The following is a 20,484-nucleotide window of genomic DNA, read 5'->3' as shown; positions in this document are numbered from 1 at the left end:
CGAGATATGAGTGGAAAGACCTAAGATTTCTGAATTCATATTTTACTTAAGTAAAAAAAAAATTTTTTTAAGTAATCGTGACAAACTATATGCCATGTGAAAGCTTAAAAAAATGTCTAGTTTCCATATCTGATTTTGACAGATGTTATTGAGCAATAGTTGTTTCTTATTTGCAATAAGAATACTCTTCAGCGTCATAAAAAGCATTACTTTGGTACAGCAATGTAAAATGTTTGTGTTTTTGGGCTAAATTTAAATCAAATACCACCAAACTGCACACACTAATCTATAATTTAATGTTTGCTTCATAAACATTCTCAAAAGTATGAAAAAAACATGATTCATTTTCTTTAAAACATACACAGGGGGCGCTCTTGTGTAGTCACCAATGGTAATCTGGTGGTCATGTTTGGTACTGCGGTCAAACTAAATACTACTGAAAGCTGCTCTTGTTTGAGATATCAACTTCAGATTTTATTTTTGTTACATATGAAGAGTAATAGATTAAACACATTTACTAATATCCCGTGGGACACTTTATGGTTTCATATTTAAACCACAATATTGTAAACATAAAACAATCATGACAAACTATATGTCATGTGAAAGCTTTTTTTTTTTTTTTACTTTGATACAGCAATCCACATTGTAAAAGGTTTTTAGATGTTGTTTGAGGCTAAATTTAAATCAAATACCACCAAACTGCACACACTAATTTATAATTTAATGTCTGCTTCATAAATATTGTAAAAGTATGAAAAAAGCATGAATAATTTTCTTCAAAATATACACAGGGGGCGCTCTTGTGTGGTCACCAACTGAAATCTAGTGGTCATGTTTGGTACTGCGGTCAACCACATTTATTAATATCCTGTGGGACGCTTTATGGTTTCATATTTAAAACACAATATTGTAAACATAAAACAATCATGACAAATTATATGTCATGTGAAAGCTTAAAATAGTGTCTAGTTTCCATATCTGATTTTGACAGATATTATTGAGCAACAGTTATTTATTATTTGCAGCAGGAATACTCTTCAGAGTCATAAAATAAGCATTACTTTGCTACAGCAATCCTCATTGTAAAATGTTTTTTGGGGGGCTAAATTTAAATCAAATACCACCAAACTGCACACACGACTTTATAATTTAATGTCTGCTTCATAAATATTGTCAAAAGTATGAAATCAAATCATATACAGGGGGCGCTCTTGTGTGGTCAACAATGGTAATCTGGCGGTCATGTTTGCTACTGTGGTCAAACTAAATACTACTGAAAGCTGCTCTTGTTTGAGATATCAACTTCAGATTTGATTTTTGTTATATGGGAAGAGTAATAGATTAAACACATTTATTATTATCCTGTGGGATGCTTTATGGTTTATTATTTAAATATAATTTATATTATAATATTATTTAAATCACAATATTGTAAACATAAAGCAATCGTGACAAACTATATGTCATTTGAAAGCTTTAAATGTCTAGTTTCCATTTCTGATTTTGATTGACAGTCAAGTCAGTTAACAGTTATTTCTTATTACTTTGCTACAGCAATCCACATTGTAAAATGTTTTTTGGGCTAAATTTAAATCAAATACCTCCAAACTGCACACACTACTTCATAATTCAATGTCTGCTTCATAAATATTGTCAAAAGTATGAAAAAAAAAATGGGTGATATTCTTCAAAGGATACATGGGGGGCGCTCTTGTGTGGTCACCAATGGTAATCTGGTGGTCATGTTTGGTACTGCGGCCAAACTAAATCTTATTAAAAGCTCTTTTTTGAGATATCAACTTTTACTTTGGAACATATTTAACTTTGTACTATATAAATAAATACAATTTTTGTCCCTTTTAAGATAGTCGCTGGTTCGAGCCTCAGCTGGGTCAGTTGGTATCTCTGTGTGGAGTTTGCATGTTCTCCCCATGTTCGCGTGGTTTCCCCCACAAATTCAAAGACAAGTGGTACAGGTAAATTGGGTAAGCTAAATTGTTCTCAGTGTATGTGTGTGAATGGAAGAGTATGGGTGTTTCCCAGTAATGGCTTGCAGCCAGAAGGGCATCCGCTGTGTAAAACATATGCTGGATAAGTTGTCGGTTCATCATGCTGTGGTGACCCCAGATTAATAAAGGGACTAAGCCAAAAAGAAAATTAATGAATGAATAAAATATACATGTTTTGGTTTATTATTTTCATGAATATAAAAGTATACAGTTTATTATTTATTTAACTTTTTTTTTACATTTAATCATTTAATTTTAATATTTAACTCTGATATTTATTTATCAATATGTAATCTCATTAATAGAATTATATATATATATATATATATATATATATATATATATATATATATATATATATATATATATATATATGTATTTTTGTTCCTTTTGTGTTCTGTTTATTATAATAGAAATAAGTATTGATACTGCCACATTGTTACTAGCCTCTATGTTTAATTAGTTTCTGAACATTTCATTTAATTATTTTTTATCAATATGTAATGCTATTACGTTTATAAATTAATATATGCATTTTTGTTTCTTTCTTGTTTAATTTAATTTAATAGTGTTTTAATGTAAAATTTTTTATGTACAATACATTGCATGTTTATAAAGCACATTTAAAAACAACCAAACTTGACCCAAGTGATATACATAGGAGTACCAAAGACAAAGAAGAAAGCAAAATATCAAAGAAACATTTAACAAATAAAAGCTGTAAAACAGTGATCAAGGAGTATTAAAAGTTAGAGAAAATAGATAGGTCTTTAAAACAGACTTAAATGGACAGGGACAGAGTTTAGGACCAGCAACAGCAAAAGCTTGATCACCTCGTTTTTGAAGGCGTGTTCTGGGCACTGAGTAAATTGAGATCATAAGATATGGACAGGTATAGGGACAGAGCAAGATTATTGACGACTTTGTAAACAAATAATACATATTTTTAATGTTAATATTTAATTTTCATTCATTCATTCATTTTCTTTTCAGCTTAATTCCTTCATTAATCTGGGGTCGCCACAGCGGAATGAACCACCAACTTATCCAGCATAAGTTTTTACGCAGCGGATGTCTTTCCAGCTGCAACGCATCTCTGGGAAACATATTTCATTTTAATATTTATATTAATAATGTTATAAATATTATCCCTTTTATATATTAATAAATCAAATTTTGTTCCTTTCGTATTCTGTTTATTATAATGTTTATATGTTTTGATGCTGCCACATTGTTATATTGTACATTACTAGCCTATATGTTCAATTAAAAAAGGTTTCTGAGAATTAAATTAAATTACATTTTTATTTAACGTAATATTTCATTTTAATATTTTATTTCAGCAACGTTATTAATATTATCACTTTTATATATTAATGTATGTATTTTCGTTCTTTTCTTGCTTAATTTAATTTTATTCAATTTTATTAAATGTTAATATTTAATTTTTATATTTTTCATCAATATGTAATGTTATTAATAGTTTTTGTTTTATGAATGAATTTATGTATGTATATATAATTTATATATATAATATATATATATATATATATATATATATATATATATATATATATATATATATATATATATATATATCAAATACTATATGTACATATATATAACAAATACTATATATATATGCTATACTATATATATATATATATATATATATATATATATATATATATATATATATATATATTTATATATATTTATATATATATAAAAGATTATATTATGTTCCTTTTTTATTCTGTTTATTATAATGTGCATATATTTTGATACTGCCACATTGTCAAAGTTTCCATTAGTAGCCTACATGTTCAATTAAAAAAGGTTTCTGAGATTAAAGATTATTAAAATTATCCCTTTTATATATTAATTTATGCATCTTAGTTGCTTTCCTGTTTTGTTTATTATATTGTGAAGATATGCTGCCACTGTCACGTTGGTGTTCATTACTATAAATGAAATTAAAAACAAATTCTGAGAAGTCATAAACATTACTCCTTGGAGGCGGGGAACTACAACCGGAGGCGTGGTTAAGTTGACCGCGACCCAGCTGCAGGGTGGGCGTGGTCTCCGCGCCCGGTCTCCGCCTAGGGAAACTCGTGAAGTGTCCGTGATTGAAAGTGTAAGCTGGTGGGGAAAAGCGCTCTTTCTGGATTCAGTCCGTCTGACAGCGACTGATTTCCAGCTTAAACTCGACCAGATCAACTTTTCTCTTCACTCAACACTATTTATACCTGTTCAACATTCATCTGGAGCCGCTCCTGTCAGGTGATAGCCGTCTTTAACTCTCTGAGGTGTTTGTTTACGACATTACAGACTTGTTTACGCGCCTCCTTTACGTTAAATATCATATAAAGCGATGTTTTTAATGAATATCGATCACAATCATAGTATCACATAGCTCCAATTTTTATTTATTTATCGTGACGTTCATGAAAACAGGTTAAAAACATCAACCGCTAATGTTACATTACTTCCAACAAAGTTACAACTAGCATAAGTTAGCTTATACAGAAAATATATATATATATTTTAAAGCATCTAATCAAGTGTGTAAGGTGTTAAATATAATGTTAAGTCATGCTAATGTTGACAGTTGAACAGTCACTGGTTGATATGATATGAACGTAATATCGCATTCGCTTTTCTGTTGCCTTTAAAAGTCTCTGTCGTTTGTTTTGATTTAGTTTTTAGTCTTCTTTAATATTGTTGTCCGTTTACAGCAGTTTTAAAAGTGCTTTATATATAATCAGAGTCGAGGAAACTATTCAGCTTCAAGCTTTCTTGTAATGATTTCAATGTAAAGTATATGAAACGCCATTTTTTATTAAAGGGACAGTTCACCAACATATGAAAACACACTTTAAGTCTTCCTCAAGTAATTACAATCATTTGTAAATTCTTTATTTTCTGTTAAACACTAAAGAAGATTTATTAAAGTATGCCAGATTTACATTCACGTCCATAGTCTGTGAAAAAGCAAAGATATCCTGAATGTCAGTAGCTGCTGCATACCAACATTCTTCAAAATATCTTCTTTTGTGTTTAACAGAAAAAAACAGGTTTTGAACTATACATACTGACAGATTTTTCATTTTTGAGTGATTTATCACTATAATCCTGTTGCGTTCTGTGGCTCTTTTTAAATAACTATGACGTTTTGACAATAGTATGTTATGCATATGATGTTTATTTGCATATTTATGTAATGCTGCAGGGTATGTCAGCTGTAAACTGGTTTAAAAGTCATGTTCACACATGCAGAAATCTAATACTTCACTTTTTCGGAACCAGAACTAGTTCCTAAATAATTTGCAAGTATGAGATATGATATTGTAAGAAATTGCATTGTAAGCAATTGTAATTAAATAACCTAAAAATGGACAGTAAATGCGTACTTCACTTTTCAGTGTGTTAGTAATTTAATTAATAATTAATAGTAGTATAATCATTTATATCTACTTAACTCATGACACCAAAAACTGTTTATAAGCACTAATTAGCTAAAACCAAAATAACGTTGCATGTTAAATTAAAATAAAAAATATTTTTTTAAATAAAAGCGTGTTTTTATGTAGTTTACAATGAAATATTCGTCATTTTTATTTCACTAAAATACAAATAAATACAAATTTATGAGATTTGAATAAGAATTTGAAAAATTTAATGAGAAACAAAAATCACTAAAATGACAAAAATAAAAATTAAAAATAAAATAAAAAAAGAATAATAATTTCTGAAAATAAATAAAAACTATAAATATAAAAATATTAACTATATAAAAATATATTAATATTTTTTTAAATTTAAAATATAAAAAAATATTGTTAAATTAACTCATTCGCTTGCACATTTGAAAATAATGTAGTTATTTATTTAATTAATTTAATTATTTCAGAAATGTGCAGAATTTATATATATATATATATATATATATATATATATATATATATATATAAATTTATTTAATTATTTATTTTCCCTTGAGCGAATCAGCTTTTAACTAATTATATAAAAAAAAAACATTATTTTATTGCGTCAAAAACATGTTTTCTCTCACAGAAATCTGATACATCAATGTTTGAGAAGTCGATTGCTTTATTGATGTTGAATGTGTGTGTATGTGTGTGTGTGTTTGCTCTCTCTCTGGATGTCGGGCTCCTCCTGCTGTGGATCTGCATCTGGATCGTGTCTGCGCTGGTGAGTTGATTTCCAAAAGAAACACACTTTCACCGTCCTGCGGTCAGCGCATATCTTTGACTTTTGGGGGTTTTCCAGAAAATCCCTGCTTTGATCTATTTGTAGAGCAGGAAACTGTCCTCAGATCAGCATAATTATACTTCATGCTTTCAGACTCACTTTACGATCAAAAACACAATTATGAATATGTAAATGAGACTGATGTAGAGGAGAGGACTGTGCTATTTTGGGTGTCCGTATCAAATAACATTTACAGGGATTTTTATATTCTCTCTTAAAAAATAAAAATAAGTGGCTTTAACCCAACATTGGGTCAAATATGGAAAACCCCAACCATTCATCTCTTTAAGTAAAATTTAATTACATTTCCTAGCTTAAGTGTCGGGTTTGTTCATGTTTGACCCAATGTTGGGTTAAAACAACCCAGCATTTATAAGACTATTCCTGCATAAAGCTAATTAAATGTGTAGTTCAGCAAAAAGTACAGTTAAAACAAAAATGTTAAATGGATTATTTAGTTAGAAATAAGTAGATAAAAGTAAATAAATAAATATGGAAGCCATTGACTTTTATAGTATTTTTATTCCTACCATGGTAGTCAATGGCAATATACAGTTGAAGTCAGAATTATTTGCCCCTCTTTGAATTTCTTTTTCTCTTTTAAATATTTCCCAAATGGTGTTTAACAGATTGAGGAAATGTTCACAGTGTGTCTGATAATATTTTTTTTTTCTGGAGAAAGTCTAATTTGTTTTATTTCGGCTAGAATAAAAGCAGTTTTTAATTTTTAAACATCATTTTAAGGTCAATATTGTTAGCCCCTTTAAGCTATATTTTTTCGATAGTCTAAACCTATCGATAGAACAATATGTTTCGATAGAACAAACCATCAGTATACAATAACTTGCCTAATTACCCTAACCTGCCTAGTTACCCTAATTACCCTAGTGAAGCCTTTACATGTCACTTTAAGCTGTATAGAAGTGTCTTGAAGAATATACACACACAAACACACACACACACACACATTATGGCTGCACGATATTGAAAAAAAAAATCTAGCATTTATTTAATTATTTATTTATTTATTTTTATTTTGCGATTATATATATTACGATATGAGTACAATTTCACCAGATAACTCGAATATATTTGGAATTTCAACTGTTAGATGGATTGGGATGAATCTGCAGTGAGAGTGCATCTCCATAAAATCTAATAAACACTCTATCAACTTTTTGGGGCGCCCGACACATTTTCGCTGTTGTCTGTGCTATCTGCAGTGCATTTCTGTTCATGCATGTGCTGTGAGTATTTTCATGTTGTACTATACTATACTATACTATACTATACTATACTATACTATACTATACTATTAGGGATGTAACGGTATTGTAAATACGGTCATACCGCAATATTATTATTTTTTCGATATTACCGTAGTCGCATGACTCGGTAAAACTATAGGTCTTCTGAGAAAATTTGCTCAGGCGAATGAAGCGAACGGGAGGTAGCGAAAACTACAATTCCCATCAGCCCAGGGGTGGCCATCATCCTTTGTTGTCGCTACAGATCCAGTAATGCGGAAATGGAGTGTGCTGCTAGAAGCGGGCATCAAAAAGAGCTGGAAATGATCGAACCTGAAGCGGGTGTTGTCGCCGCGCGCGCACTGAATAGCGGTGTTGTCGCGCGCGTTCTAATCAGCTGTGTTGTCGCGCGCGTTCTAATCAGCTGTGTTGTCGCGCGCGTTCTGATCAGCTGTGTTGTCGCCGCGCGCGTACTGAATAGCGGTGTTGTCGCGCGCGTACTGAATACCGGTCATGTTGCGCGCGTTCTGATCAGCTGTGTTGTCGCGCGCGTACTGTAAAGCGGGGAGGGGGGGGGTTGAGTGCGCATACTCAAGAGCGGTGTTGTCGCGCGCCTACTGAAGGGCGGGACGGAGGGTGTGACACAGCACACTGTTCAGATTGATACAGACATGAGACCTCTATCTCACTCATGGTTTGTCCTCTCAAGTGGGGGAAAGACAATGCACAACGTTACCCACTGCTGTCAACCTGGGCCAAGTCGTATCTCTCTTGTCCCAGAAACCTCAGTCCCAAATGAGAGGGTTTTTTTCTGTTGCAGGGGACATTGTAAATACCCAGAGATACCAGCTTTTACCAGATTATATTTATATGATAATTTTCCTTTAAACCCATCTCTATCTAAGTGAGTGAGTGATTAAATGTTGAATGTGATGAGTTTTCAACAATACTAAATTGAAACTTTATTTTTTTACATGGTTTAATAATTTTTTGTTATTAAAATTGAAGTTTCTGTTTCAAAGCTTACAGATAGATGGCTAATTTGTATGTCATTGACACTTTTGCCACTTTTTTGGAGTATTTTCATAAGTTTTGTTTTTCCTGTAAATGATTCAATAAATACCGTACCGTGACATTCATACCGAGGTATTACCGTACCGTGAAATTCTGATACCGTTACATCCCTATATACTATACTATACTATAGTATACCATACTATACTATACTATACTATACCATACTATACTATACTATACCATACCAAACCAAACTATACTATAATAAGCTATACTATACCATACTATACTATACTATACTATTCTATACCATACCATACCAAACTATACTATACTAAGCTATACTATACCATACCATACCAAACTAAACTATACTATACTATACTAAGCTATACTATCCTATACTATACCATACCATACTAAACTATACTATACTAAGCTATACTATACTATCCTATACTATACTATACCATACCATACCATACTAAACTATACTATACTAAGCTATACTATACTATCCTATACTATACCATACCATACCATACTAAACTATTCTATACTATACTAAGCTATACTATACTATACCATACCATACTAAACTATACTATACTAAGCTATACTATACTGTACTATACTATACTATACTATACTATACTATACTATCGGCTTGTTAAGTGGTGACGTGTTTGTGACGTATGTATACTGTTTCCGGGTCCAAGCCGCCATTCATTTGAGTGGAGAAATCATTTGTTTATGATCACGTTTTATTCCTATCACACATTAAAGTTAATTTTATATAAAGTCATAGTGTACACAACAATCTCTGGGCTTGCTGCATAACAAATACCAAAAATTTAACAATTTATAAAATAATGAATCACTTTCTGGCCATCGGATATTAGGCATGGACATATATACTGCCATCGTGACTTTCGCCTTGTAAACGTTTATTATTAGCATTTCTGAAGTCTCCCCATTCAGTTGAATAGAGCTCTTGGACCCGGAAGCCGCTTCGCGTGACGTCACACTTAACAAGCGGATACTATACTAAACTATAAATGCAATCAAGAAAAATATATCACTGAATTAAAGTGTTTTATCATGTCCAGAGTCCAACAGTATTCAAGTACAGTGATTAAATTATGAAAATAAAAATCATTAAATAAAATTAACTGTTAAAGTTACAAATGGTTCAATTTATTATGCATGAATGGTTTTAAGTTCATTATAGTATCTTAGGCATCAAAAACACATGCACATGGTGAATTATAATCCAGACTCAACTAGTCATGGGACGATAACCGGTTTCAAGGCATACCGCGGTTTGGAAAAGTCAAGGTTTTTAAAACCGGCAAATTTTTTTGTTATGCTGTACCTATGGTATAAGCAAGATTATTTTTTGTTTTATTTTATTTTATTGTTTATTTTTCATCAAATATACCCAAAGATGTTGTTGTAAAATGTAAAGAAATCAGTGTTTTGGAACCTAATGCTGAAGTCAGTGATTCATTTGAATTATTTAGCCGGACATGTTTACTGCTCTAAAATATCACAGATGTTTCTCAAAATAAAATATAGTGTGTTCAAAGGGGATTTTTTTTACCCAGACATTTCAAAATAATATATTTTAGAGCAGTAATCACAATGCAGTAAAACTGTGATATTTTTATTCAAGGTTATCATACCGTCAGAATCATTTACCAGCCCATGCCTAGACTCAGCATTGCATATGCTCATCATGTGGCTACTGCGAATGATCACATTGCCGTATCGATGTTGAAACAATATATTGTGCAGCCCGAATATACTTAATAAATATATATTAAAGTTTAAAGCGATGCAGTGGCGCATTAGGTAGTGCTGTTGCCTCACAGCAAGAAGGTCGCTGGTTCGAGCCTTGGCTAGGTCAGTTGGCATTTCTGTGTGGAGTTTGCATGTTCTCCCCGTGTTCGCATTGGTTTCCTCCAGGTGCTCCGGTTTCCCCCACAGTCCAAAGACATGCGGTACAGGTTAATTGGGTAGGCTAAATTGTCCATAGTGTATAAGTGTGTGTGTGTATGGGTGTTTCCCAGAGTTGGGTTGCCTCGCCATCGCTAAAGTCAACAGTTTCTGACTATTTTCAAAAATATAACCAACCCAAACACATGTAATTCACCAACTTGTTTGACACACACACACAGACGTCCTGTCCCACTGACACATGGATTGAAAGACTGGCACAGAGTGACATTAAAGAGGCGTTTTGCAGTGACACAAACACACAAACCATGGTAAACACTACACACAATCTGACGCAATAAAAACATAAACGGCTCCCGATTAGAATCAACATGCAGATCAGCCAGCAGAGTATGGAATCAGAAAAGTCTCAAAAGAAATTAGCGCAAAAGACACAATGTACACATGCGTAGCCAAATTCGCATATTATCAGGCCCGGCGCTACGGGGGGGCAAAGGGGGGCTTTGCCCCTCCAGAAAGAATTTGTGCCCCCCCAGTTTACATTAAGGATTGCTCACTCAAAACTGAAAATTCTTCTATATTGTGTGAATTCTATAGTTGTGTAGAGAAACATCCCATTCTGCAGCAGCAGTCAAGGTATAACACTTAATAAATGCCTTATTTTGCGTTTAAAGATAATCGGCCTGCGAAGTCAAGTTTACAGTGTTATAAATGGAATATATTGCTTAAGTGGATTTACCGCGGATCAACCAAGAAATCTCCTATACATGCTGCAGGTAGACTGAATAATCTTTTAAAAATATGTAATTTAGGCTATACTGCTATTTGCTCATGCAAAATTAAACAACATGAAATATATTATAAACCTATTTTAAGAGCTAAAATACAGTCAGCATATCGAGTTTGTTTTGACTTGTAGCTCATGGCCCCAAAATCAAAGTAACCTGAAAACAAGTTATTAAAATAGCCTTAATAAATAAATAAATAAAATGATGGATAGGCCTAGTAACCATGGTTTATGATGTTTTACAAATGACAACCAGACAATATCACGAAAAAACACAGTTATGATAGCAGATGAATCTTTATTTTTACATTTAAAATGATGAAAAAAGTTATATAGCCTGAGTTGCGTGTTATCCGTGCCAAACTAATTTTGGTATCTTTTTTAGGTATTTTTCTGGCTGCACTAATGCCTTAAAATGTAACTAATTGTTTTGAATGACATTAAATTGTAAAATTTAGCTTTTCCCTAACACTGATGTTGGTTGGGTAATAGGCTACGTGAAGCGACTCGGTTAAGCTGATTTCACTATATTTATTTAACGGTTAAATGAATAGTCTGATCGTGGGTCAGCTTGCATGTGTGGGCATAATTTGACGTCTTTACCTAAAACTTTAAACCTTCATAGGCCGGTTATTTGAAATAAAACGGAAATAAATAAGGGGAATAACATAGATTTAAAGCACTCGTTTGGCACTAAAGCCATGATCCGTCTGCATTAATAAGCGGTATCGTTGCATTACCATCATTAATAAAATCAGTAATAGCGAAACTGTTATTATTACTATTAAAACGTATATTACTGCTTTAGGTCAGTAACAAAGTAAAGTAATAATAAATGTGAATAAATAGCCTAAATGAAAGGAACAAGAGAGACCAAAATCAGCCACCAGGTCTAGTGCCCCCCTATGGATTTAAATTGCCCCCTCAGTTCTGAGATCCTGGCGCCGGGCCTGCATATTATATTACTACTACTCATAGCAGAGGATCAAAAACCAACTTTTAGTGGTCTTTTTTGTAAATTGCATGAAATTGCTTATAAGCTTACATACCTGTTAAGTTTCATGCTAGTAATCTGGTTTGCTATAATGCAGTGAAGTGTTTTGTGTGTGTGTGTGTGTGTGTGCGTGTGCGTGCGTGTGTGCGTGCGTGCAAATTGAAGAGGCGCTAAGCTAACAACTGACAGGTCGGGAACACACACACACACACACACACGCACACTGTATTTCTGCAGACGGCAGACGTGTGAACTAAGAGGACGTTTTTTTTCTTGCGCTTGAACCACAGATCTGACAGATTAACAGCTTTAACACACACCTTTCAAAGTTGTGTGTCACAAAAACACTCCGTAATCCACTCAAAACGCTTTTGAAACTCGTTTTCGGAGCGTAGATTACAGGTTGTAAACGGAAGTTCTAAACATTCTACTGGAAGACGCTGGACGATATGGCGCCCTCCATGCAGCAGCCAAGACAAAGGTCTATAGAAGGTTAATGTAGTCAGTGTGAGCTGAGATGAGTAGAACAGCTCCGTTGATCAACTCCAAGGCAAAAAAGTGTGTATTCAGGAAAATACACCGTCATCAAGAGCCACACTAATGCTGAGTGTGTGTTTTCAGCTGAAGACTCATGTGTGTGTGACTCACATGTGATTCTGTGTGTGTGTGCGTGTCTGTGTGTTTGTCAGTGTGTGTGTTTCTATTTTCACTTCCTTTTTACAGTTTTGTCTAATATGCGATTAGTTTTTTCAGCTTCCTGCAGACTGAATCTAGCAGAATAGTGTTTGTCAAATGCTGAAATTTCCATGTGTGTGTGTGTGTGTGTGTGTGTGTGATAGCTCTTGTTTACCTGCTGTTCTTCTGTCTGATCTTTCAGCATTGGTGTGGGTATTGATCGCAGTGTTTTCATCAGTGTGTGTGTGTGTGTGTCTGATAGTCGTCTGCACTGGGAGTAATGGCAGGAATTTCTGCTTGGAAGTCAAAGCGTTCATTAGCTGGAGTTTCTTTCGCTTCTGGACTTCTCTTTTGAGCCCAGTGTTCACTCGAATGTGGACAGACACAACCATTGGGTTAAAAAGCTTAATTCAGATTTAAAGAAAAGAATGAACCAGTTGTGCAGGCGTCACGGTGGCTCAGTGGTCAGCACTGTGGCCTCTCCGCAAGAAGGTCGCTGGTTTGAGTCTCAGCTGGGTCAGTTGGTGTTTCTGTGTGGAGTTTGCATGTTCTCCCCGTGTTGGCATGGGTCGGGTGCTCCTGTTTCCCCCACAGTCCAAACAAATGTGCTATAAGGGAATTGACGAACTACATTGGCCATTGTGTATGAGTGTGTGTGCGTGTGTATGGGTTGCATCTGGAAGGGCATCTGCTGTGTAAAACATATGCTGTAATAGTTGGCGGTTCATTCCACTGTGTCAGTGAATAAAGGGACTAGATGGGGGAGAATGAATGAATGAACAGTTGTTTTTGTCCATTTTTGATCCAATGTTGAGTTAAAACAACCCAGATTTTTTAGTATGTAGTCTAAAATAAACTTTGCCTAAAAATAGTCGTTATTCTAAATATTTTATTTCGACTGATTAATCTTTGAATTTCTAAAAAAGCAAAAAAATAAATAATTTTTTCTGTATTTTTTTATTTGTGCATCTTTAGTTTCATTTGTGTCGATTTTTGCACAAATTGCATGAAAATCAGTGTGAAATCTGAACAAAATCCTTTACATTTAACTGAAAAAGAACCCATCATTTGTTCATCCATATTTGACACAAACACTGAGTTAAAACAACCCACCTTTTGCTGTCTGAATTTGAAAATAAAACTTTTAATTTTAGCAGGTTACTTTTGAACTATTTATTATTAGTTTAGCATCTTGCGTTTAATTGGTGTCAATTTTTGCACATTTTTGCATGAAAGTCATTGTGAAATCTGGACTAAAGAAAACATTGTGTTGAAAACATTTTAAGTTTTTGTCTATTTATGATCCAACATTGAGTTAAAACAACCCAGCATGGCTGTGATTTTAAATTTACAGTAATTTACCTTAAAACAGATAACGGTCAGTTTTTAATTTCGACCAGTTCGTTTTTGATATTTTATTTATTTATTTATTTTTGCACACAACGAGTGTCGATTTTTTGCACAAAGTGCATGAACATCAGTGTAAAATCTGAACAAAAGCATTGTGATAACAATTATCATTTACGTTTAACTAAAAAAAGAGCCCATCATTTGTTTGTTTTTTGTATATTATAATACAAAAAAAAGATAATATTTATAGTTCTTCTAAATGTTTAATTTTGGCTGATTAGTTTTTGAATTGTTTAATATTATTAATTAAAAAAATATTTGCATCTTTAGTTTAATTGTTGCTGATTTTTGCGCATTTTAGCATTTACGTTTAATTAAATTACGTTTTTGTTCATATATGACCCAACACTGAGTTAAAGCAATACAGGATTTTTAGATTTTAATTTTAAATATAATTTACCTTAAAAAAAGAAAACAGTTTTTAATTTTGGCCAGTTCATTTTTTATATTTTTTAATTAATTAATTAATTTATTTATCTTTGCGTACATGTTTAGTTTTATTAGTGTTGATTTTTGCACCAATTGCATGAAAATTAGTGTGAAATCTGAACAAAAGCAAATTATTGTGTTAAAGACAATCATTTAAATTTAACTGAAAAACAACATTGAGTTAAAATAACCCAGTTTTTCAGTCTGAAAGTTAAAATAAAATTGACTTATATAAAGATAATACTCACAGTTTTTCTAAATGTTTAATTTTGACTCATAAGTTTTTGAATTGTTTATTTAAAATCTTTAGTTTAATTGCTGTTAATTTTTGCACATTTTAGCATGACAATTCTAAAATGTCTCCATTTCTAAAGCGCTCCAAACACTAGTACAGCCACATTTATATGTTAGAGAAAAATATTAAATACACATTTAACAAAGAGGAAAAAATGGAAAATTTTTGTGGGTGTTGTTGGTTGTAATTTTTTATGCAATATTTTGATTGAATTTATTTGTATTCTCTTTCAATTTCTGAATATCTCTGGTGACTAAAGTATTATTGTAATAAATATATCTGTTTAATAAATCTGTTCTGTTTAAACACGCCAGAATACACTGACTATATTGATATATGCTATATATACTGACTATACGCTGAGCACTGGATATGACCCAACATTGCCTTAAAACAACCCAGCATTTTTAGATCTTAATTTTACTCATAATTTTTACTTTAAAAAAACCAGTTTTAGTTTCTCTAAATGTTTAATTTCGGCTGGTTCGTTTTAGAATTTTTATTTATTAAATATTTATTTTATTCATTTGTGCGCGTTTAATTTAATTAGTGTTGATTTTTGCGCAAATTGCATGAAAATCTGCGTGAAATCTGGACTAAATCAACCATCGTGTTACAATGATCATTCACATTTAATTAAAAATACAGTAATTGTCCATGCATATTTGACCAAACGTGGAGTTTGAAGCAGCCAGCATCATTAATTGCGTGACCTTTGACCCGCGCTGAGCTCTTGACTTTGACCTCCTCCAGCATTGTGTAAGTGCTGATGAAGGGGTCAGAGGTCAGAGGGGTGTGGCCTGATAAACAGCCGCTCAAAGGTCTCGAAGGCGCTCCTGCAAGATGTTTTTCTAGACTTTACTCACACACACACACACACACACACACACACACACACACACACACACACACACACACACACACACACACACACTCATGCTCAGTGTGCAGTTTTTCCTCCATTGTGTGAAGCTCAGCAGAAGTGTGTGTGAGGGTTTTTTAGATAACGCACAGACCTTCAGTCGAGCGCTGATAACACACTTTATATTTATATGTATGTATCTCACCGCTGTGCTTTACCCTTATAAAGACATGCGGGAGAGGCTATTAATAGATGAGCACAACACATCAGTCTTCAGAACCGTCTTTAATAAGCCTGGATGATGCATGATGGATGGATCAATGCTGGTTTATAGGATGTGATTTGCTTGTACACACCGAGCTGAAGATTTCGTTCATGAGCAGAGTATATTTGCAGGACTTGTGTTATTATTAAATGTACAACACAGTTTTTAATTTCGGCCAGTTAGTTTTTAATATTTTAATATTTTAATTAATTTATTTAATTATTTATTTATTTATTTATTTTTGCATGCATTTTTTGTTTAACACAATACTTGTGTTATGATAATTATAGAACTTTTGTATTGTTAAAACTACAATTATTATTTGTTATTTCTATATTTTTATTATTAAAAAATATAGAAAAATTATTATTATTATTATTATTATTATTATTAAAAAAGTTACTAAAACCCTAACCATAAGACTTTTATTATTAAAAACATAGAACACAATTGTGTTTTTAAAAAGAATAAAACACTTGTATTATAAAACATATGATTAATTTTTATATGTAATTGTTCTTTTAAATTTGCATTTTGAATTATAAAAAGTTGGATATAATTAATAAAACATAAATATTGTATTAAATATTATGCAAATACATTTTCTCCTTTATACTTTTACTAAATATGCTTAATTACCAATATAATGTCACTTTTTGAGACTAGGAAACATTTAGCTCTCAATAATATATGTAAATATTTCTGTGTTGACTCAGATTATTCAGATATTTTAAATAATAAAACATAAACATTTCTTATTGAATTAAAATAATAGATTTATTTTTTCTTTATAGTAATAGTAAATGCGCTTAATAATTAAAATAATGTCCTAAATGTAACAAATAAAATAACATTTAAACACATTTTTCCCCTTACGACCTGGGATTTGTGATATTCCTTTTAGCATAAGAATTGTCGTTTTATGATAATGGTAATTAGTATTATAATGAATATTGAAATGTAAATGAACCTGAGATTTAAAATCTGTGTATCTTTATTAATTTATTTAATTGCTGTATATTTTTATTGCAATTAATAAGAATTTGAGTGCTATTATTTTCAGAGATAAAATGATTTTAATGTAACATGAATATTAAATGATGTCATTTTAAGTTTATAAATAAAAAATATATGTATTATACGATTAGTAAGTAAATTACATAATAATTATTTAAATATTCAGTTATAATATTTATATTGGACGACATGGTAGGACTGTGGGTAGTACGTTCGCCTTACAGCAAGAAGGTCGGTTCAAGTCCCGGCTGGGTCAGTTGATGTTTCTGTGTGGAGTTTGCATGTTCTCCCCGTGTTGGCGTGGGTTTCCTCCGGGTGCTCCGGCTTTCCAATACTGGGTTGCAGCTGGAAGGGCAACCGCATTGTAAAACATATGCTGAAATAGTATATGCTTTTTTTTTTACACTGATTAATGTTAATTGTATGGCTTTTATTCACGCTAGATCTGCAGATTACTGCTATTTAGGCTTTATAACTTGCACTTATTCAATATTTCAGACACATTAGCACTTTCTTCAGAGTCTGACCTGTTAGTCACGCTGCAGAAAGTGCCGAGAGCGATATTTCCTCTATCCAAAGTTCATCTGTGGTCATATTCGCTGGTTTAAAGCGGTTTCAGACTCGTGACGAGCTATACGAGGCGTCATGTGACCCGATGACATCATCGGATATGCAGATTTGCCAGTCATTATGCTAATGTGAGGAGTCAATAACTGCAGATTCATACACTGAACAAAAAGACCTTTGAGATCATTCAGAGTCACAGAGCATCATATGAGGAGTGCAGGAAAACAGCTAGCAAACAAACTCAAATGGCCTTTTAGGACAGTGGAGTCAGAATTATTCATCCTCCTGTGCTGTGTTTTTATTAAAGTATTTCCCAAATAATGTTGAACAGATTCAGGAGTTGTTCACAGTATTTCCTCTAGTATTTGTTCTTCTGGAGAAAGTCTTATTTGTTTTATTTAGGCTAGAATAAAAGCAGTTTTTTATAGTTTTAAAGTCATTTTAAGGTCAATATTATTCTCCCCTTCAGCAATATTAGTGTTGGATAGTCTCCAGAACAAACCACTGTTATACAATGACTTGCCTAATTACCCTAACTTTACCCTAATTACCCTAGTGAAGCCTTTACATGTCACTTTAAGCTGTATAGAAGTGTCTTGAAGAATATCTAGTCTAATATTATTTACTGTCATCATGACAAAGAGAAAACAAATCAGTTATTAGAGATGAGTTATTAACACTATTATGATTAGAAATGTGTTGGAGAAATCTGCTCTCTGTTAAACAGAAATTGGGGAAAATAAATTTCAGGAAGGCTAATAATTCTGATGAATACAGACTTCACCTGTACATTTAATTGTTTTTAATGTGAAATTAAATTCTGTGCTGCGTTTCAGACTCCCTGGAAAAGGGATCTTGTATCTCAGTGGGACTTTCTAAAAAAGATAAATAAATAAACAAGTAAAAATGTAGATTTCTGTGTATTTTCAGTGCAGAAATCACAGGAATGGAAGCAAATACTGCTATAAGTTTAAAAAAAACATTTTAGGTCGCATATAAATCCTGCAGACCCGTGGTTTACAAACTGTGTAGGCTTTCTTCTAGTGCGGAGGAATCGCTGAATACTTAAAGTAAAAGTTTGAACACTTTCAACCCTTTAACGCTTACGCTAACACCGATGTGATCAGTGAATTGATATTAATAGGCAAAGCCTTTTTAAAAATCTTTCCTCCCCATATTTGTAACTGTTGTTGGGGGGCGCGTATCCCGTATTTTTATATGTTGGCAGATAAAGTTTAATCTCTCGCTTTTCTGACACACAAAGCCTACTCTAACACGCAGTAAGCAGATCTAATTTAAATATGTAAATCCAATTCATATGTTTACAACACTCTAAAAAATGCAAGGGTATTTCCACCCAATTCTGGGTGTAATAGGGACTAACCCAACTGCTTGGTATTTTTTTATTTTTATTAAATTAATAGGACCAAAATTAAACCAGTGTTTGGATTAGTCCATATTTTACCCAACTTGGGGTTTAAATAACCCAGCATTTTTTTTAGAGTGAATACAAGTTAATGTTTACATTTCAAATATATGCAAATAAGCCATATATACATGCATCATATATTTCAAAAGAGTTTATGCATGAATATGATGACTATAGCTCATATTTATGAGGTTCAAGGAAGATTTGCAGGTTTTGGTGAATAGGCTACTTCAAGATAATACATTTCAGTACAGCAGTTTTCCTTTTACTTTTTAAGAGCAGTGCCTTTTTAACTTTTAAAAGCACATTTTAATTTAAATATTGACGTTTTATTTATTTGTTTAGCTGTAAGCACAGTGCAGTGTTATTGTTCAAACTATGGGCTCTATTTTGACGGTCCATGCGCATAACTGAAAGCGCAGGGCGCAAGTGCATTCAGGGCGTGTCAGAATCCATATTTGCTCCTTTAAGGACGGAAAAATCCGCTTTGAGCCGTGGTGCAGGGTCTAAAAGGGTTGAGTTTATTTTCTTAATGAGTTTATAGCTTATAGTTATGAGGTTCAAGGAAGATTTGCAGGTTTTGATGAATAGGCTACTTCATGATAAGACTTTACTGCAGTTTTCCTTTTTAAGAGCAGTGCCTTTTTTAACGTTAGAAAACACATTTTAATTTAAACATTGACATTTTATTTGTAAGCACAGTGCAGTGTTAATGTGTTTAAAGTGTCTGACAATAATAAATATTCATAATAATAAGAATTAATCTGCCATGTTTTTGAACTGTGCAGAGCTGTAGCTGCTTAGGTCTGCTACAATACTGTATTTCAACACCATTCATTATGGTGGTACTTGGAGAGGCATGGGCTGTTTCTCAATATGCGTTCTTTAGCAGTCTTGCGTCCTCGTGTTCTCTTGCAACGTCATCATCAGCTGCCTAAGTTCAGTTCCAATACTCAAGACCACAAGTACGGAGGATGCGTGAAACTTCCCAGATGTGTTCTTGATATCGAGGACGCACTGATGCTGATTTGAGCACCGAAGTCCCAGAAGTGATTGCGACTGAAGGTGGGAAGCGCAGCATTTTATTTAGATTTATTATCAAAGTTCAGAGATATAACTTATTTACCTCAGGAGTTTCCCTAAATGAAACGGTGAAAGTAAACATTAACATGAACATCTTAATAAAGGAATAAACACATTAAGGGTGTTTGTTTGCTGAGATTCGTATTAAAATCTGTTTTATT

The 20,484-nt window shown here is 32.7% G+C and overlaps 1 protein-coding gene across 22 annotated transcripts in view; it reads left to right on the top strand.

Annotated features, from left to right (window-relative positions):
• The first annotated feature begins 4,139 nt into the window (after window positions 1–4,139).
• Window positions 4,140–20,484, top strand: part of epb41l3b (erythrocyte membrane protein band 4.1-like 3b) — a 127,169-nt gene continuing 110,824 nt past the window's right edge. For all 22 annotated transcript variants that reach the window (XM_073915470.1, XM_073915452.1, XM_073915469.1 and 19 more), the window contains exon 1: window positions 4,140–4,295. The gene's annotated coding sequence lies outside the window, so the exon portion shown is untranslated. The remainder of the gene's footprint in view (window positions 4,296–20,484) is intronic.

This window comes from Danio rerio, chromosome 2, assembly GCF_049306965.1.
Source record: "Danio rerio strain Tuebingen ecotype United States chromosome 2, GRCz12tu, whole genome shotgun sequence".
Taxonomy (NCBI): domain Eukaryota; kingdom Metazoa; phylum Chordata; class Actinopteri; order Cypriniformes; family Danionidae; genus Danio; species Danio rerio.
Note: the sequence above shows the minus strand (reverse complement) of the source record. Positions and strands in the feature narration are given on the sequence as shown.